The following is a 21,985-nucleotide window of genomic DNA, read 5'->3' as shown; positions in this document are numbered from 1 at the left end:
GACCTTATACTCATAGACTTTAAGGTCAGAAGGGACCATTATGATAATCTAGTCTGACCTCCTGCACAATGCAGGCCACAGAATCTAACTCATTCCTGTAACAAACCCCTAACCTATATCTGAGTTATTGAAGTCCTCAAAACGTGGTTTAAAGACCTCAAGGTGCAGAGAATCCTCCAGCAAGTGACCCATGTCCCACGCTGCAGCGGAAGGCGAAAAACCTCCAGGGCCTCTGCCAATCTGCCCTGGAGGAAAATTCTTTCTCAACCCCAAATATGGCGATCAGTTAAACCCTAAGCATGTGGGCAAGACTCAGCAGCCAGACACCCAGGAAAGAATTCTCTGTAGTAACTCAGATTCCACCCCGTCTAATGGAAAGAAAAGTTGTTTAATGTAAACAGCTCACAAGAAAAGGCCCATAACAATGTACTGGACAACCGATTTGTAGCTTCTAGATCAGGGGTGGGCAAACTTCTCGGCCTGAGGGCCGCATCTGGGTATGGAAATTGTATGGTGGGCCATGATTGCCCAGTGCGGGAGGGGGACTCTCTGGTGTTTAGCATGGTGGTAGGGGGCTCTATAAGGGATGTTACCTAGATGTGGGGAGGGGAGACTCATGAGGTGTGTGTGTATGGGGGCTCTAGAGGGGCGGTACTGGGGACTTCTAGGGGCCCTGCCGACAGTGACACCAAGGCGGCCGTACCAGGCACAGCCATAGGAAGAGGCACCCTAGCTGGGACAGGTGTGGCCCTTGGGCAGTGTCGAGGCTCTCAAGGGTGGGGCCATAGGAGACTGGGAGGGGATTGGGTGTGCTGCTGCATTGTGGGGGGGGGGCTGCTGCAAAGGGTTGGGGTTCTGATCGTGGAAATAGCGCGGTGAAGTCATGCCTGCAGAGTGTGGCTCTGTGTGTGCAGGAAGATGGTGGACTTGTCAGTCGGGGGCTGGGGAGCGCTGGGCAGGCGTAGCGGGGCGAGCACCCGACCCCCATTTGATGGGCCGCCAGCGACCCATGGGCCATGGTTTGCCCACCCCTGTTCTAGACTCTGTGACCTCTTGACCAAGGAGAACTGGGAGGGGAGCAGATGGTCAGGCATCCTCACTGGTCATTTTGAAGGACTGATTTAGAGTTGTTTTAATCCTGCACTGACCTGGAGGTACACTGACACACTGAGCCTAACACAGGGCTAAAGCCTAGGCTTTGACCTGGATTAGCTGACAATTTGTAATTTATCAAGCTCACAATTTAGAGATTTGGGAATATGATTAAAGGGTGAATTAGAGTTGGGGGAATCACTGAGCGATAACAACCATAAATCCTAGTCTAGATGAGACCCAAGTGTCAAAGAGAAATGAACCTGAAGGTTGCCAGATCCTTTTCCCATGTCATGCTGCAATGGGGCAGCTGTGTCAATCCAAAACTGTCTCCCCACTCCTTTCAACTGCATCTTTCAACAGCTTGCTTGTGGTGCATACCACCATCCTTTCTCCAAATCAGCATTGATATGTGGGCTCTCCATTAAGTCAAACCTTTAACAAAGGATACAGAAGGAGGGTGACACCACTGTCCCAGCTTCATTTAACTAGAATACCGCTGTTTTCCTAACAGGTCTTTGTGTCTAACCTTATCAACAGAATGCAGCAGCCCCTCCCTTCTAACAGGAAATTAAGGTAAAGGGGCTGAGATGTTAAAATAAAAAGAACCCAAAAAGATATTAAAATGAAAGGTTAAAAATGGACATCTGAATATCTTGTGATATTTTAAATCACTTCTGCGTATACATTACACATTTTAATTACAAGAGTCCTTTTTGCTACAGGATTCCTAAGGCCTAATTTTTAATTCCTTTTCCATTATCTGCACTTTTTTTTTTTAAACCAGTTTAACTGTATGTTCTTGGAATGTTACCTCTAAGGTATGTTTGCTTTGATATACTTGTAAACTACAGGATGGCTTACTTGATCTTCAGAGTTCATAGTATCACTGAGATTTAATCTTGAAAGTGTCATAGCTTGCTAAATCAGGGGTTCTCGAACTGGGGGTCTGGATTCCTCATGGGGTCGTGAGGTTATTACGTGGGGAAGTCGTGAGCTCTCAACCTCCACCACAAACCCCATTTGCCTCCAGCATTTATAATGGTGTTAAATATATTAAAAAGTGTGTTTAATTTATTAGGAGGGTCGCACTCAGAGGCTTGCTGTGTGAAAGGGGTCACCAGTAAAAAAAAGTTTGAGACTCACTGTGCTAAATTCTATTACTCTTGGATATATTTTCTTTTGCCAGGAGAGTAAACTAACATTAATTTTTATCTATTAACTCAAGTAGATGAGATGAGTAGATTTTGTGCATAAGTAGCTAAAATGTCATGAGAACTAGTGATGACCAATGGCTTTGCTGCTCAAGTACTGTAAGAAAAGACTTTTCTGTAGTAAATGAGATCGTTTTGTAAATATGTGAGAATTGGTTTACATTAAACTCAAATCCTGAGCATATTTCAACAAAATTCCTTTTATACTGTGTATTTGCTTCCTGGAGAAGTTTTTGTTTTCTTTTATTACTGGAAAAATCTACCCCCTGGCTGCTAACGTCACTGACGTATTGATTTGCAGTCTCCTGTAAAGGGAATTCGCGAAGATGGTGATAGGTTTCATAGCAGTACTTATTTCTAGTGTCATAGTTGTATGTTGAGCTTGATATCCATAAGACAGGGTCCTACAGTGCATGAGGTTATTACTCAGTAAGACAGGAAAGGCAGACACGAGGAAAACACATGGGGAAAACAGTGCAAGGGAAGGTGCCCAAACCCTGCAATAGACTGCTGCATGGGAAGTGTGGATGTGGATGTGCATATAGATTCTGTTTAGCATTTGGCAAAAGTACAGAGTTTGTAAGTGTAATCACTTTGTCTGACAATACAGACAAAAGAAAACTGTAAATGCAGTGAAGAAACCCTGTTCCAGTGATAAACCATTGTGCGCTGATTCCATACAATAGTAGTCAGGGTAGACAAACTAAACTATTACATTGAACACCAGTGGCACATTGTATACAATGTGGACACAGATGCTGAAATCATGTATTACCTACATGATCATTGTGCAGACTGAAAAACAGACCTCCATTGATACAGCAAGCGATGGATTCTTTATTTCTGTGGTGGGAAGCTGCTGCTTCGCTCCAGCATGTGGAAAACCAAGAAGTTAGGCACTCCCGTGTCACTGTCTCAGTGGGGACAGAACACCTATTTTACATCTGGAATCAAGCCAGGAATTGGGTCTTGCAAAAGTACAAGCTACCCTGTGTATGGACAGGGCAAAACAAAAAGAGACTTTACAAGGGACTGTGAGTGTGTTAACTTGGTTTGGAAAGTTCATAGATAATCTAATTGATAAAACAGTGCATATGAGAATATTGCTGAGGTGAGTGAAACAGTCAACATGAAAAAATATTACAGTACTCATCTATGAATTTGCATGGCAATATTTTAATGTTTTTTGACATATAAAAAGTTCCTTGCATGCCTCTAAAAATGGACGAGGTGTAGTACTGCTGCAAAGGAAAGACTGACTGGGGACCTGTAGTATAGGCATTCAGAGCCTTCCCAAACACAGAACGCAGATATATGCAATTTGGAAAGGACACGCTGGTAATCACCTTTGGTTGCAAAGCTTTCCTCAGCTGTCAGTTGATTGTGACTGAAACTGATCACAAGCGGTTGCTAATTGATTGTTTCAAGAATCTATTGCAAGCATCACATAAGTTTCAAAGCATCTTACTGAACTTAAAAAATGATTGATTTCAATCAAGGAAATCTATTTAATTGTCCAATATTTGGGAGGAATCATCTCATTGAGATCAAGATCCAGAAACTGAATCTGATGTCATCCACGTCAACTAGGTAGAGTACTCAGGTGCTGTCTCACCTGGGAAAAGTAACAGGTGATAGAGAACAGGATGAGACACCACAGTCCGTGATATATGCTGTACTTCTCAGATGGAAAAAAGCATCTAAGTACTATGTACATCACAGGCAAACGCTCTCTGTGGTAGATGGTGTTCTCCTTAAAGGTAGGTAAGTGGTGAAAGGTAGAGGTGTTGTGGTTTTCTAGAATGTTGGTCCATCCTCTTTGGGGAGAGGGGACTGTATAGTTTGGCTGGCCTCCACCTCCATAGAAGGGGTACCAATCTCCATGGGGACAGGCTGGCTAGAGTAGTCAGGAGGGGGTTAAACTAGTAGCAAAGGGAGAGGATAAAAAGAGGGAAGATATGAGCACTTGAGATTATAAAATTAATTAACCAAAACACATGAAGAGAAGAAATTCTTGAATTGCCTTACACCAATGGTAGAAGCCTGGATAACAGACAAGAGAAATTGGTATTGCTCATTTATCAGCATAAATTTGATCTAGTTTGTATTACTGAAACCTGGTTGAATGATTCACACAATTGGAATGTTAACCTATTTAGGAAGGATCAGGAAGGCAAAAGGGGAAGGAAAGTGATGCTTTGACTCAAACAGGTAATGCCATTTTTTTGACAATCTTTGAATAGTTATGGATCAGTGTCCTAAGAGATACAGCACTAGATGGGATACTAGCAGGTGTTTGTCTGCTACAGACCATCAAATCACGCTCGGAACCAGGATGACTGTCTCCTTATGCACCTCTTTCTAATGTATCGGGGGGGGGAAACCCTGCATGACACCGGGGAACTTCAGTTTGAGTGACATATGCCTGAGATCTCATGCAGACAGTATTAAAGGATCCTTGGAATTTCTAAACATTATAGATGACAATTTCCTAATTCAAAAATAGTGGCAGTCAACACCAGGGAATTCTTTATTAGCTATGCCTTGTCCTACCAGATAAAGAGGAACTGATCACAAAACTAAAAATTAATGGTAGCTTAGGTGCAAGTGATCATGACTTGATCAGATGTATAATATGCAGAATAAATCCAGACCAGTCTTTATATATATTCTTGATGCTTTCATAGGTCCAGTTTCACAAAACTGAAAACAATTATGAGCTAAATCAGTCAGGAGGAAGAATGTAATCAGAAAAATGAATGATAATTGAGAATCATTTAAGAATATCTTACTAAGATGCTTAAGAAGCCAGAATCCCACAATCAAGGAAGAAGGCCATGCTAATTAAAAACCGACCTGGTTTAGAGGGGAAGTGAAAGCAGCTATTTAAAAAAAAAAAAAAAAAAGGAACAAAGGGGAAATTATTATTAATGAATATAAATCAAAAGCTAGAAATTGTAGAAAATTCATAAGGGAAGCAAAGGGACACCAAGAAAAATCTATGGCCAGCAGAGTTCAGGACAATAATGAGGATTTTTCAAAATATAGTAGGAACAAAAAGAATCCTGACAGTGGTGTTGGTCCTTCTACTAGATGGAAATGGTAGAATTGTCAATAATAATGCAAAAAAGACAGAAATATTCAGCAAATATTGCTGTTCTTTATTTGGGGGGGAAAACAGATTATGTAGTCTCATCATATGATAACTTTATAGGTAACTGAATCTTTCTGATCCACTAGTATCTCAGGGGGATGTTAAACAGCTGCTATTAAAGATAGGCATTTTTAGTTCAGCAGGTCCAGATGACTTGCACCCAAGAGTCTTGGAGCAGCGGGGAAGTTCCAGAAGAGTGAAAGAAAACTAATGTAGGGTCAGTTTTTAAAAGGATAAATGGGATGACTTGGATAGTTACAGGCTCATTAACATGATATAGATCCTGGGCAAGATAATGGAGCGGTTGATATGGGACTCCTTTCTTTAATAAACAATTAAAGGAGAGTGCCAGTCAACATGGGTTTATGGAAAATAGACTCTGTCAAACTACCTTGATACCTTTTTTCATGAGATTACAAATTTGATAAGGGTAATAATGTTGACATAATATATTTAGACTTCTCTAAGGTGTTTGACTTGGTAAAGCATGATATTTTGATTAAAAATGAGAACTGTATAAAATTAAAATGCATGTTAATTGGATTATAAACTGGCTAACTGTTAGGTCTCAAATGTAATTGTAAATGGGGAGTTGTCATGGAGTAGGTGCGTTTCCAGTGGAGTCCCACTGGGATCAGTTCTTGTCCTTATGCTATTTAACATTTTTATCAGTGACCGGGAAGAAACATAAAATCATCATTGATAAAATTTGCAGATGACACAAAATTGGGGGAGTAGTAAATAATGAAAAGGAAAGGCCACTGATCCAGAACGATCTGGATCACTGGATAAATTCGGTGCATGCAAATAATGTTAATTTTAGTATGGCTAAAACTAAACATATACATCTAGGAACAAAGAATGTAGGCCATATTTACAGGATAAGGAGACTCTATCCTGGGAAGCAGTCACTCTGAAAGATTTAGGGGGCTATGGTGGATAATCAGGTGATCAGGTACTCCTGTTGTGACACTATAGCCAAAAAGAGTTAAGGCTATACTAGGATGCATAAACAGGGGACTAGAGGTTATTTTATTTGTCACTAGTGTGACCTCTGCTGAGCACTATGTCCAGTTCTGGTGCCCTCTATTCAAGAAGGATGTTGATGAATTGGAGAGGGTTCATAGAAGAGCCACAAGAATGATTAAAGCTATAGGAAACATGCCTTCTAGTGATACATTGAGCTCTTTGAGTCTATTTTAGTTGAACAAAGAGAAGTATAAAAAGTGACTTGATTGTAGTCTAAGTATTTACCTGGGGAACAAATATTTAATAGTGGGCTCTTCAGTCTAGCAGAGAAAGGTATAACATGATCCAATGGTTGGAAGCTGAAGCTAGACAAATTCAGACTGCAAATAAGCCATAATTTTATTACAATGAGCTTATTTAACAATTGGAACAACGTACCAAGATTTGTGATGGATTCACCATCCCTGACCATTTTTAAATCAAGATTGGATGTTTTTCTAAGAAAGATGCTGTGGGAATTATTTTGGAGAAGTTCTATGGCCTGTGTTATACAGAGGTTAGGCTAGATGATCAAAATGATCTCTTCTGGTCTTGGACTCTGTGAATCTGTGTAAGCACTTTGTGACCCAGTTAAACTAGGGAAAAAAGTAGCTTACTGAAAAAGGGTACTTGAGGGAATGGTGAAGTGCAAAAGCAGGACAAGCAGTAATATATTGGCCAGGTATGATCAAAGATATCATTTATAAGGTAAATATTTCAACCACATGCCAAATGTATAGACCACCTGTAGGTAGGGAACCATAATCAAATTATACACACATCTGGGATCCAGATGAAGTGGACATTTTTTGAAATTATTGTGCCGTTATTGATGCATATTCAGACTATCCAGAAGTGGCTCAACTAATTGTTGAAACCCTCACTGGCTTTCGGAGAAATAGTGCAGCTTGGTTTAATTTTATTACATATAACGTGGTTATATTACATATATTACATATCTCTCTCCCTCTTCTCTCCCCTCCCCCCCCCGACAGAGTAATTAGACTTGCTTGGTAATGATGTGTCAGATATAGCAATGTCAAAACAACAAGAAGCAGTTGCACCACTGGGTCCATCAACTGACTGGCCGCCTGCAACTTCCATAAAAACAGTGACAGAATGATTTAATGGTCCCTCCTCCCCCTCCGTTCCACCAGAGACTTAGATTGATTTGTGGAATTAATTTGTTCATATAGATGATAGAGAATTTTAATTTTTTTTATAAAGTGTGGCACAGGTGCTATTGTTACATACAGGTGTTGAGTGTGCCTGAATAATTCTGAGAGTTACTCTTCACATACCAATGCCTGGCTCTGACTGCTGAGCAGAACAAAGAGCTGGTTGCTTCAGCTTAGGAACAGACTTTTTTTTTGTACCATTAGTTGGTTGTAAAGTTATAAAGGATCTTATTTAACACAAGCTCTTCTTGTGTTAATGTGGAGAACATCACAGATTACGTCTTAATAGAAGCTGTGTCATATGGATAACCTCCCCTCCCACTTATGGTCACACAGAAACTACTCTTGTTCTCTCTTCTGCAACTGTATAATGTCCCTCTGGGAGGAGGAGAAGTTTTTATGTAGGAAAGTATTTTTACTTGTCTTCCAGTGTAATTCTAGCAGTTGGAAATGAAAGCTAGCATCCTGTGACTAAGCAGCTGTGTGGACCAAAAACCAGTGGTCTGAGGAATAGTCGTCTTCAGATTAGTTTTTGGACCCTCTATGATCTTTTAGAAAACTATTCAAGCATAAAAACTTTAAGGCTGTGTGGTGGTTTTTAAAGGAATGAAAGGTTAAATTCTGAAGAAACTGCTGTCTAAGTTGCCTTCTTCCCGCAACTTGCCACTGGGAGGAAATCCTGAGTTGAAACCTACTTGCTCTGCAATTTCTTTAATGTTTAATTTACCTTCTTAGTTTTTCTAACAAAATAATTGTTTAGCTTTATATGTCTTTTTAAAATATGTATAAATCCTTAAACTCTAAAATTTTCCATTCTGTGACTCATTTAATGAAATCATCATCCCTCTGAACTAGTAGTCTTCAACTGAATGGTTTTCTCAAGCCGTTTTTTCCTTCTTCATAATGTTGTTGGAGATAAAGTATTAAAACACTAGAATGCCTGTAACAGTTTTGCATGCCTTTGTGTATCTTTATTTATTTCTGTATTTTGGTCATATGTTAATATGACTATGCTATTTATATGAAATTACATTAAGATACCTTTAAAGAACATAAAGATTACAAAGTATCAGAGGGGTAGCCGTGTTAGTCTGGTTCTGTAGAAGCAGCAAAGAATCCTGTGGCATCTTATAGACTAACAGACGCTTTGCAGCATGAGCTTTCGTGGGTGAATACCCACTTCTTTGGATGCAAGAAGAATGCATCCGAAGAAGTGGGTATTCACCCATGAAAGCTCATGCTGCAAAACGTCTGTTAGTCTATAAGGTGCCACAGGATTCTTTGCTGCTTCTAAAGATTACAAAGTCTGGCACTCAATGCTAGAATTATAGTTACCCATACATCCTTTAATTTGGTTCCCCTGTGTGTATACACTGATAGTCTTTAATGACATTATTACATACTTTTTTCACAGGATCCCTAACTTACTCAGCTCATAGGACAGCTGGTGCTTAGGGTGTGAATCTGAGTGATATTGTGAATGAGGCTGTTCTCTGTAGGACTCCGGCTTTGTTTGTTGCGAAGAGTCAGGAGACTACAGGAAGAGAATGGATGGCGGTCTAGCTAAGGCAGGTAGCCTGTCTTATTTTCTAGTTGGTTAAGTGGGGCCAGATGTGGACAAGTGCTGAAAGGTTCATGATTTGGCCCTTGTGTGTGGGGAAAGGGTGGGGATTGACAGCACAAGAGAGACAGTCTTCCTGCTCCAAGTTCTGTTGCTTGGCACTACAGTGGAAAATTGTAGCTCAGCCCTTGCAGTCCTACAGTGGAGCATGTTCATTCTGTTTGTTGGGGTAGTGCATGTACAATCTGGGCTCATAAAAGCTGTGTGGGGATGGAGCATGCACATGAAAACTTTGAAGCTTCTCCTCAGCACAAACTGACTTTCAGAGGTTTATAACTCAGCGAGATTACAGTGGATTTTCACAAGGATGGCAAAAGGCACATCCCTGACACAAGGGCAGTCATCACTCTCTCTATCCCTACTGCATTTAAAGTTCCTATGCCAAAGTATGGAGGCACTGGAACTTAATTGTAAGAACATTTTAACATGTGCAAAACAATATAGTTTCCCCCTAACTTCAGTCTGAGAAACAGCTGAACTGTTTTTTAATGGAAACTCTTCAAAACAGTTCAGCCTCGGGCAGGCACCCAGCAGGGAAAATTTCAGCCCAAACAATTACAGCTTGTAAATTTACAAGCAAATTAAAACATGAGTTTACAATGGGAAGTATTTGGCACTGGCAGCCTCCTATAATGTCAGGGTGGAGTGATTTAAATCAAGGAACAATGTAAGCTGCCTTTACCTCACTAAGAGCTTTGACAAGCCTCTAGTTAACAGTGTTTAGGTCAGAATTGTTAATAGCAACAGGCCAAAATGTTTACGAACAGATGATGTGTGCATGTCTGGACCTTTATTATTACTTATCAGCTTTCATGGGAGAAGGTTGCTATCCATGTTCGACTTTGCTTTTCTGGGGAGCAGTTGGTAATTTGCTTATGCATGACATCAGGATCATGGCCAGCACCATCACCAGTAGGTGAAACCCAGAGCTATTCTGTCATACCATTAAGTCTTTTTTTCCTGATTTTGAAACATGCTGTGACCAGATGAGTTGGGGAAAGCAAACCAAAGGATACTCCATCCTCTGTAGTGTCAATTTCTTCCCCATCTTATTCCTCCCACCTTCTTTTCTCATCTTGTCTTCCATCTAATAAGAGTCAGCTTGTCTAGTGAGGACAGAGTGAACCTTGCAACGCTTTGCTATGACCAAAGAGGCAAGCTGAATGATGCTTTAGCCCCCTCTAGTTAAGTTTCTCAAGTCCTTTGGTGGGTAACAGAGGCTGTCAAGCGGTTACAAAAATTAATCACACAATTACAAAAATAGAATACCATTTATTTAAATATTTTTGGATGTTTTCTACATTTTCAAATATATTGATTTCAGTTACAAAACATATTACAGTATACAGTGCTCACTTTATATTTATATTTGATTACAAATATTTGTGCTGTAAAGAACAAAAGAAATAGTATTTTTCATTTCACATAATACATGTACTGTAGTGCAATCTCTTTATCATGAAAGTTGAACTTATAAATGTAGACTTATGTACAAAAAATAACTACATTCAAAAATAAAACAATGTAAAACTTCAGAGCCTACAATTTCACTCAGTCCTACTTCTCATTCAGCCATTCACTTAGACAAACAAATTTGTTTACATTTTGCAAGAGATAATGCTTCCTGCTTCTTGTTTACAATGTCACCTGGAAATGGGAACAGGCATTCACATGGCACTTGTAGTTGGTGTCGCAAGATGTGCTAAAGATTCATATGTCCCTTCATGCTTCAATCACTATTCCAGAGGACGTGCATCCATGCTGATGAGGGGTTCTGCTCAATAACGGTCCAAAGCAGTGCAGAGCAACGAATGTTCACGTTCATTATATGAGTCAGATGCCACCATCTAAAAGTTTCATTTTCTTTTTTGGTGGTTTAGGTTCTGTAGTTTCCACATTGGAGTGTTGCTCTTTTAAGACTTCTGAAAGCATGCTCCACACCTTGTCCCTCTCACATTTTGTAAGGCACTTCAGATTCTTAAACCTTGGGTTGAGTGCTGTAGCTCTAGAAATCTCACATTGGTACCTTCTTTGCATTTTGTCAACTCTGCAGTGAAAGTGTTCTTAAAATGAACAGCATATGCTGGGTTATCATCCAAGACTGCTACAACATGAAATATATGGCAGAATGTGGGTAAAACAGAGCAGGAGACATAGAATCATAGAATTCAAGATCAGAAGGGACCATTATGATCATCTAGTCTGACCTCCTGCAAGATGCAGGCCACATAAGCCGATCCACCCACTCCTTAAGCAAGCGACCCCTGCCCCATGCTTCGGAGGAAGGCGAAAAACCTCCAGGGCCACTGCCAATCTACCCTGGAGGAAAATTCCTTCCCGACCCCAAATATGGCGGTCAGCTGAACCCCGAGCATGCGGGCAAGACTCTCCAGCCATACCCTCTGGAAAAAGGCTAACAATATCCTATCATTGACCCATTGTACTAATTACCAGTGTGGCACTTAATTGACCTATTGACTAAGCCCGTTATCCTATCATACCATCTCCTCCATAAACTTATCTAGCTTAATCTTAAAGTCATGGAGGTCCTTCGCCCCCACTGTTTCCTTCGGTAGGCTGTTCCAGAATTGCACTCCTCTGATGGTCAGAAACCTTCGTCTAATTTCAAGCCTAAATTTCCTGACTGACAATTTATATCCATTTGTCCTCGTGTCCACATTAGCACTGAGCTGAAATAATTCCTCTCCTTCCCTGGTATTTATCCCTCTGATATACTATTCTCCCCTAAGGAATTCAGTCTAAAATGTAATTAACGCATTATTTTTTTTAACAAGCGTCATCAGCATGGAAGCATGTCCTCTGGAACGGTAGCCGAAGCATGAAGGGGCATAGATGTTTAATATATCTAGCGCGTAAATACCTTTCAATGCCGGCTACAAAAGTTCCATGTGAACGCCTACTCTTATTTTCAGGTGACATTGTAAATAAGAAGCCAGCAGCACTATCTCCTGTAAATGTAAACAAACTTGTTGTCTTAGTGATTGGCTGAACAAGAAGTAGGACTGAGTGGACTTGTAGGCTCTAAAGTTTTACATTGTTTTGTTTTTGAGTGCAGTTATGTAACACAAAAAACCCTACATTTGTAAGTTACACTTTCACAATAAAGTGATTGCATTATGGTACTTGTATGAGGTGAATTGAAAAATACTATTTCTTTTGTTCATTGTTACAGTGCCAATATTTGTAATTAAAATAATACAAAGTGAGCAATGTACACTTTGTATTCTGTGTTATTAATATCAATATATTTGAAAATGTGGATAAATATCCAAAAATATTTAATACATTTCAATAGGTATTCTCTTTAACAGTGCGATTAAAATTGCAATTAATCACGATTAATTTTTTTAATCCCAATTAAATTTTTGGGTTAATCACGTGAGTTAACTGCGATTAATCAACAGCCCTATAATCAGATAATATAATGTGTACTTTGCCAGTGTTTTTCCAACAACTGAACTGCAAGTATCAGACAGAAAAAGAGAGAAACAAATACTGTATCCCCTTTTTCTTATTTGTTTTAAGAAGAAACGGAATTAGATTTTAACAAATATCCCAACAATTTACTACAGAGGGTATATATACACTGCAGCTGTGAGCTTACTGCTGATTCGAGTAGCATCTCTGTTCGTGCTTCTACTTTAGGTACGCATGCACCTCTCAAGCCCTTGATTGAACATTTCTAGCTAGCAGTGTCCATTCTGCCAGTGCATGTGCCCCATGCCTTCTTGTGGCAGATACCATGGCTGCCTGGGCGACCTGCCATCAGTTCCTTCTCTACCACCTTGGGGTAGCAGGGAAATTCCAGGAAACAGGAAGAAAGTTAATGGTGGGCCAATTTTTTAAATGGTAAATGGGATGACCTGGATAATTATAGGCCTCTTAGCCTGATGTCAATCTCAGGCAAGATAATGGAGCCATAGATACAGGACTTGAGTACTAAAGAATTAAAGTAGGGTAATGTAATGAATGAAAATCAACATGGGTTTATGGAAAATAGATCCTGTCAAACTAACTTGATTTTTTTTTATGAGATAAGTTTGGTGGATAAAGGTAATAGCATTAATGTAATAGTAGACTTTTCTGAGGCATTTGACTTGGTGCCACATGACATTTTGATTAAAAAACTAGAACAAAATAAAATTAACATGGCACATATTAAATGGATTAAAAACTGGCTAACTGCTGAGAGGTTTTAGAGTTTGTCTGTGAATGAGGAATTGTCATCACGTGATTGTTTCCAGCAGGGTCCCATAGAGATTCATTCTTGGCCCTATGCTATTTAACCTTCTTATCAATGACCTGGAAGAAAAGGTAATATTGTCACTGATGATAGGGGTGACACGCAAACTGAGGAATGGTAAATAATGAAGAAGAAAGATCACTGTTCCAGAATGATCTGGTTGCTGGGTAGATGGGGTGCAAGCAAACAAGAAGCGCTCAGGTAAATGTATACATCTAGGATCAAAGAATATAGGCCATACGGATGGGGGATTCTATCCTGGGAAGCAGTGACTCTGAAGAAGATTTCGGTGACTGTGATGGATAATCAGTGGAACATGAGCTCCCAGTGTAATGCTGTGGCCAAAAGAGCTAAAGCTATTCTGGGATGCATAAATAAGGGAATCTTGAGTAGGAATAGAGATTTTTACCTGTGTATTTCGCACTAATGCAACTGCTGCTGGAGTAGTGTGTCCAGTTCTGGTGTCCTTAATTCAAGAAGGATGTTGATAAATTGGAGAGGGTTCATAGATGAGCCCCAAGTTGAACAAAGAAGGCTAAAAAAAGTAATTTGATTACAGTTTATAAATATTTACCTGAGGAACAAGTATTTAATAATGGACTCTTCAATTTAGCAGAGAAAGGCATAACATGATCCAGTGGCTGAAAGTTAAAACTAGACAACTTCAGACTGGAAGCAAGGCATACATTTTTCATAATGAGGATATTTAACCATTAGAAAAATTTACCAAGCATCGTGGTGGATTTTCCATCACTGACAATTTTTAAACCGAGATTGGATGTTTTTTCTAAAAGATAGGCTGTGGGAATTATTTTGGGGAAGCTCTATGGCCTTCATTATACAGAGGTCAGAATGGATGATCAAAATGGTCCCTTCTGGCCTTTGAATCTATGAAGTTGCAAGTCCAGTAGCAAAGTTTTTTAATAAATCTATCAAAACTGGAGTGGAGAATAACTAACATTGTAGCTGTATTTAAGAAGGGGAGAAAAGTGATTCCGGCAACTAGTGACCTGTTAGACTGACTTCAGTAGAATACAAAACTTTTGAACCAAATTTTGAAGGAAAGAATAATTAGAAATATGGAGTTAAGTGAAAAATGGGACAAAATGCAACAAGGGTCTGCAAAGGTAGACTGTGCCAGACTAACATGATACTGTTCTTTGAGAAGATAAATGATTTCTTAGACAAAGGAAATATAGTAAATCTAGTCTGTTTGCATTTTAATAATGCACTTGACTTGGTACCACATTGGAAATTATCAGTTTTGTTGGAGAAGATGGGGATTAGTACAAGAATAATAAAATGAGTAAGGAATAGGCTAAAGGGGGAGGCAACAGCAGATTATGCTGGAGGGGGAGGTTACTAGTCAAGTTCCTCAAGTATTTGTACCAATCTTATTTTAATATTTTTATTAATGACAGCACAAAAGGTAGGAATGTGCTAATGAAATTTTCTGATGACACAAAGGTGGGCGACATTGTCAATACAGAGGAGGATCAGAATATTATACAGGAAGAATTGGATGACCTAGAGGACTGGATGAAATTAGATGAAATTTAAGAGTACAAAGTGCAAGATCACATACTTAGGAACTAATAGCAAGTATTTCTGCTATAAGTTGCGGCTCATCAGTTGAAAGCAACAGAGGAGAAGAAAGACCTGGGCGTATTAGTTTACAGGATAATTGAGCCACCAAAGAAATGCATTTGTAAAAAAAAAAGGCAAATGTGATCCTAGGATATGTGAGGTGAGTTGGTAGAGATATATAGGGAAGTATTAATGCCATTGTACAAGGCACTGATGAGACCTCGTCTGGAATATTGTCTACAATTCTAGTCATTAAAGGACAATTGTTAGAACAAGGGCAAATGGGTGTGAGCTAGCCATGAAAAAATTTAGGTTGGAAATTAGAAGAAGATTTCTGACCATGAGAGGAGTGAGGTTCTGGGATAGACTTCCAATAGAAATAGTGGAAAAAGAAAATCTACCTTGTTCTAAGATGGAGTTTGATAAATTTATGAATGAGAGTATGACATAGTTGCCTGCAATATTGGGACTGGACTTGATGATCTAGGAGGTTCCTTTGAGTCCTATGTTCCTATGTAAGCACTAGGATATGATGGAATTATAATTAATAAGCAGCATGAATTTTCTAAAAACGACTGATTCCAATGATGAAGGCCGAGGGCCGTTCTGGCTGAAGAAATGGACACAACAAACTACCCACAACCTTTTCTTCTGCACACATTCCCTTAATCAAGTTGCTGTTATTTTGGCATGTTTAATATAGTAGTTTGTGCTTGGCGGTGATAGTTAGTGAAGGCTTTGCATGGATGGCATCACCAAAAGGCTGAAATTAAAGTTGTGGTCTTTGACGTACAGGTGTGGCAATGGTGAGGTCTGTCTGGGTGGAAGAATATAGGTTATATGCTGATAGGCGCCTGAATTTCTAATTTCTCTACTTTTTGCAGTAATTGTATTTCTTCTCTTCACATCCCTTGACACCATGATTCATGATGTTCATGACTCCTTTAGTCTGCATTGCATGGTGTTTGTACTGTGTTTACTCCATTACTGTTTGTTATTAAATGACTTCCAAACAATCTAACTAGTCTATTCTACAAGATTGGTTTCTGTGCCATTTTGATGAAGGCCATTCAAACTCTCTAGATCTCTTTTCCATGGAACATGCCTAACATTCCACGAAAACAAATCCCTCTATTTTATATCACTTACCTAGCTCAGAGGTTCACCTCCCTTTTGCTCATGGGATAAGAAGGCTCTCCAGAAATATCACCTGGCCTTTCCTCTCTTCCAAGATCCCTGAAGTGTTCAATAATCTTTGAAGCGTGATGTCATGCCACTAGTGCCAATATGTTTCATTGTCAGCAGAGTCTTGTGCACCAGCTTCAGAATGCCATCTTATCATATCTCTTCTCTTAATTCCAGGAAGACGGCACACAATTCTTCTGTTCTTTTTTTTTTGTCTCTTGCAGAATTTTTTACTCACTTTTCTCAACATGGAGTCCCTGAAAACAGGGACTGTTCTTGGCTTCTATTGGGCAGGTGTGATGTCCTTCTGGATTGAGCAAAGCAGCCATCCTCATATATGTCCCTTGCAGCTTTATTTTGTTCCTCTAGTGAAATTTCAGAGAGATTTTCTGCAGATGCCTTGTAGACTACATAAGAATAGCCACGCTGGGTCAGACCAAAGGTCCATCTAGCTCAGTATCCTGTGCTCCGACAGTGGCCAATGCTAGTTTCCCCAGAGGGAATGAACAGCACAGGTTATCAAGTGATCCATCCCCTGTCGCCCATTCCCAGCTTCTGGCAAACAGAGGCTAGGGACACTATCCCTGCCCATCCTGGCTAATAGCCATTGATGGACCTATCTTCTATGAACGTCTCTAGTTCTTTTTTGAACCCTACCTGATAATGTATTCTGCTATGTAGAATGCCTTCTGGTTCACTTTCCTCTAGTGATCATAAACTGCCAATCCTCTTTTCTGATTTCTACTTTCGACTCCTTCATTGTTAATTCCTTCCCTTGTTGAATCTGTGGCAGTGATTCCCAGATCTTGTTATTCAAGAAGTCTTCATTCTCTTTGGTGCTGTCAGGTTGATGGTTCTTCAAGACCACAAATCTTTTCTTCCCATCAACTTGCACTTCACATTCAGGAAAACTCTTGTGCCTTCAGTCAGGAAGGAAAACATGGACATCTCCTCCAGGCCGCAAATACTGTTCCAATGTTATCCATTATTACTGATGTAGAAATGTACCTAGGTAAGCGATAAGCAAATTCCCTGCTACAAATTCCTTCAAACACTCCCGTTAGCATTTGCCTATTCTCTGACTCAGAGTTCACTTTGCAGCTGGCTTATTTAGCTAGTATAATTGGGTTAGCACAACTCCTTCGTTAACAAGAATAATTTAAAACACCTGGAGAGATCACACACATGGACTGGAGAGACTTGAAAACCCAATCACAAGGCCCTTATAGAAACATACCAAACTCACAAATTAGCCAAGGCTGTTACCTCTGAGCACAGGATCTGCAATTACTCCTCAGACACTCCCCTCTTACACTGATATGGACATTGTAATCTATTGCACAGGCTCTAGGTAAATGGTGACCATTTTAACTGAAAGTAACCTATGGCCTCAGTCCTATTGCAAATAATTAAAATTTGCTTGAGCACACAAGAAGTGTTTGTTCCTTACCTCTGCAGAACTGAAAGATTTAACACCTGTGGGTGAATTCTTGAGTTAAACAGAAGAATTTGTCATCTTCAGTCTCTGAAGATTGTTGGAAGATCCTTAGGTTCCTTACAGAAAATTTCCTCATAACTAACCTTTGGCTCATTTTGCATTCTGTTAGTCTGTCCAGCATATCTGAAAATGGAGGATAGCTCTATTGGCAGTGATTAAATTATGAACCCAAAAGAGGTACCAAACCTTTGTTTGGAGAGCTCCTAAATTTCCATCTGGAAGTGGTGGTTCAAGTTTGAGGTCATGCTTTATACCTCAAGATTTGTTGGCATTGCGGAAATGGTTGGCAGGAGAAACCTAATACACACTTGATTTTTGCTTTTCTAGGTATCAGGAGTGGCAGCCAGAGTTTCCATTGCATGTTAATACATTCTTAAAGGTAAGCTCTGCTGATCAATCTTCCAGCTTCAAATAGCTAATGCCTTAGGGATACATAGTCTTGGTACAGACACAAAACTTGAATTATATCTGGTGAAATTACAAAGGAGTTTTACGGTTGTGGTGAGGGATCTGTGATGTTGTGAATGTGATAATGGTAAAGTGTATGCTTGTGGCTAGAGCATTGAAGGGTCTGTGCTGTAATGGCTTAACTTTTTTCATTCCTCGCTTGTTTGTCTTTGTGTCAGGTGTATTGTGTGTAGTACAAGTTAACTTGACTATTTTACAATTAATTTTTTTTTGTATATTAATTTCCTGTGGTTTTTTCATGCTTAATGGTAGATGACTAAGTAAGGGGGGCAAACCTGTCTGGGATGGAGAAGTGTACACTTCACATCAGTGCTGTGTGCCAGACCCCCATATATAAAATCTTCTGCCTAGTAGCATATAATCTGACTGAAAACTGTAACTGTATTGATGGAGTCTGTTTTTTATCTGTACAACAGAGAAGAGTATATTTGACAAAAATTTGTCACACATAGTTTCAACCATTATGAATCTCTTAAAAATGACCCAAAATACAATTAAAAGTACATATTGCATCAGATGTACTCAGGGATAAATCTGTCTACCAAATTGTGTAGGTAAATAGTTTCACTGTTAACAGTGAAAGTTTGGACTGCCAAGGACAAGGTTCGTAAAAAGCCCAATTTCAGATTTTCTGTATTAAATTCCACAAGAGAAAATGTGTGAAAACTAACCATGTGTGAAATTCACTCTAAAAGGATTTCTATATTAAGGAGAGAGAAAATATTTTAAACTCATTTTAGAACACAACCCGAACTAAGGTATAGCTACTAGGCTCCACTGTAATCATGCTACTGGAAGACGTGACAAGTAGATGAAAAGAGCAAGCTGAGTATGAGGGAAGGAGGATGGAGTATCAAAAATAGGATATTTCAGCATAGTCTGAGAAGATACTCTGACTCTGTCCTCCTGGTCAAGTGCTCAGAAGGGAATGGTATGTTACTGAACTAGAAATATCTCAACAAGCTTTTGTGCAAAGCAAATTAGACATGATCTGGTCGTTCAATATTAATGACAAAAACAGCCAATAGCACTTTGTGCAAGTATAATACAGAGAAATTTCTTCACTGATCAAGGAAGTGACAGTTCTTCTGTATCTGACCCATGTCATATCACACCTAGGGTACTATTTGGAGTTCTAGGTCTCAGTATCCAAAAAATACTGATGAACTGGGGAAAAATATTTTAGCATCTGGAGGAATGTATTCAGAGCTACTAAAGGTTTAAAAAACTAAAATATGTATGGTGCAATAACTAACAGGGATATAACCATACATATGGTCAATATTTAAAGGCAATGAAAACACCAAGGAGGAATAATTGTTTAGGGTGTAACAGTGGCATGTAGATAGATGTAATTTGATTGAAATTGACCAAAGGTACACTTAATAAGAGGTCAGCTAGACTGGAGTAGTCTCCTGCTGCTTCAATCACTTAAAATTAGACTGGACAAATCATTTGAATATTCAGGACAATCCTTTATTGGCAGGTGGGTGGATGGATGGATAAAATAACCTAATAGGGCTTTGTTTCTAAATACAGCCGGGGGAAAATCTGTGCGCTTTGCTATTCCTTACACTCACCGTTCATTGGTTTTAAATGAATAATTCCCCATGAAAGTGATAAACTACACTATCCCCATCCCATATGTAATGTGCGATGTGAATAGCATGATCAATAGTTAGAATTGGGGTTAATTTTTCTTGGCATGTTTTCTTGCTGCTGTTTATTTTTCAGTTAATGGATGAATATAAGCTATACTGTAAATTGCCTCATCATATCCCCTTTGTTTGGTGTTTGTAGTAAGATGTTTCCATATTAATGCTGTTAAATCAGTGTAGAAATCACTTGTAAACTATCTCCTAAGGATCATGTCAGGTGAAATGTTTGAATTGCTTTAGTAAAATAGTTTTCTGATGATGTAGGAGCTGGAGTAGTATGAAAACTGGATTGCTCAACCACTGTATTAACTTGCCTGGGATCCAGGTCAGGCTGTGAGAGCCTTATAATTACCTAGGTCATCTTGTTTACTCTTTTTAAAAGTTGCAGCAATGCTAGCTTTCTTCCAGTCTTCTGGAACTTCCTTGCTGCTCCAAGATTTATTGAAAATCAACATTAATCGCTCAGTGAGTGCCTTAGCTAACTGGTCTAATCAAGGAGCTTCACCAGTTTGGCTGAGAAAAGATTTTGGTACCCAGTTCTCCATCCAGCAACTGCTATCACTCTCCCCACCCTCTGCTGTGGCTTTGCAGGGATTACTCTACTATCAGCGACTGACCTTGGATAATGGCAGCTTCTCTGCAGAGAGCAAGGATCTTGGTTCTGTACCTGGAGCCTGATTATAGCTAGTCTTTTTGTGCCCTTTGTACTGTCTTGGAACAGTTTCCCATCCAGTAGCAAAGAAGTCTTAAGGCCAGCCCCACCCAAGGTAGTCACTGGGGCCTTGACTGCTGCTAGAAACTGCCAGGGAAGCTATTAAGGCACAAGTTGGGTTTGTGTTTCTGAAATTTTTTGACAATAGAGAATTTATCTGCAAAACCTATTGCTCCCTTAGAGCCTGTAGAGACTACTTATGTATTCAAAATCCAGGAGGGACCACAATTCTGATCAATCTATTCTGACCTGTATAACACAGACCATAGAACTTTCCTGAAATAATTGTTTTATTCTAGAACAGCTCTTTTAGAAAAGAGTCCTATCTTGATTTAAAAATTACCAGTGATGAAGAATCCATCATGACTGTCGCTAAATTGTGCTAGTGGTTAAATACCCTCACTGTGAAAAATATATGCCTTGCTTCCAGTCTGAATTTGTCTAGCTTCAGTTTCCAGCCACTGGATCATGTTAGACCTTTTTCTGCTAGGTTGAAGAACCCATTATTAAATATTTGTTCCCCAAGTAGAGACACACTAATCAAGTCACACCTTCACTTTAAGGTAAATAGATTGACCTCTTTGACTCTTACCATAATAAGGCATGTTTTCTCATCTTTTAATCATTCTTGTGGCACTTGTATGAACCCTCTCCAATTTATCAATAATCTTCTTGAATTGTGTACACCAGAACAGGACACAGTATTCCAGCAGTGGTCGCATTAGTGTCAAATACAGAGGTAAAATAATTTCTCTATTCCTACTCAACATTGCCCTAATTATGCATTCCATGATAGCCGTAGCTCTTCTGGCCACAGCATCACATTGGGAGCTCATATTCTGCTGATTATCCACCACAGCCCCCCAAATCTTCTTCAGGATAGAGTCCCCCATCCTGCAAGTATGGCTTAAATTCTTTGTTCCTAGATGTAAATGTTTACATTTACTACTTTTATTAAAACACGTATTGCTTGCTTGTGCTAGTTTACCGTACGAAGTGACCCAGATTACTCTGAATCAGTTACCCATCCTCCTCGTTATTTACCATTCCCCAATTTGTGTGCAAACTTTGTCAATGATGATTTTGTTTTCTTCCAAATATTGATAAAAATGTTAAATAGTGTGGGCCAAGAATCAGTCCCTATGGGACTGCACTGGAAACACACTGACGTGATCTGTTTATGATTACATTCTGAGACCTGGGATCCAGGACAGGCTGTGACAGGCTTATAATTACCTAGGTCATCTCATTTACCCTTTTTAAAATTTGGAGCACTATTAGCTTTCTTCCAGTCTTCTGGAACTTCCTTGCTGCTCCAAGACTTCTCTGCATTATTATTGTTAATT

General features: G+C 39.4%; 1 protein-coding gene across 2 annotated transcripts in view; it reads left to right on the top strand.

The window, feature by feature from the left end:
- Nucleotides 1–21,985, top strand: part of STAG1 (stromal antigen 1) — a 349,145-nt gene that overhangs the window by 12,067 nt on the left and 315,093 nt on the right. Inside the window, exon 2 of one of the 2 annotated variants that reach the window (XM_045030097.1) lies at nt 18,129–18,180. The exons of the other annotated variant lie outside the window; for it this stretch is intronic. The gene's annotated coding sequence lies outside the window, so the exon portion shown is untranslated. The remainder of the gene's footprint in view (nt 1–18,128; nt 18,181–21,985) is intronic. 2 annotated transcript variants of the gene reach the window in all.

Source organism: Mauremys mutica, chromosome 9 (assembly GCF_020497125.1).
Source record: "Mauremys mutica isolate MM-2020 ecotype Southern chromosome 9, ASM2049712v1, whole genome shotgun sequence".
Lineage (NCBI taxonomy): Eukaryota > Metazoa > Chordata > Testudines > Geoemydidae > Mauremys > Mauremys mutica.
This window is presented reverse-complemented; position numbering and strand designations above follow the sequence as displayed.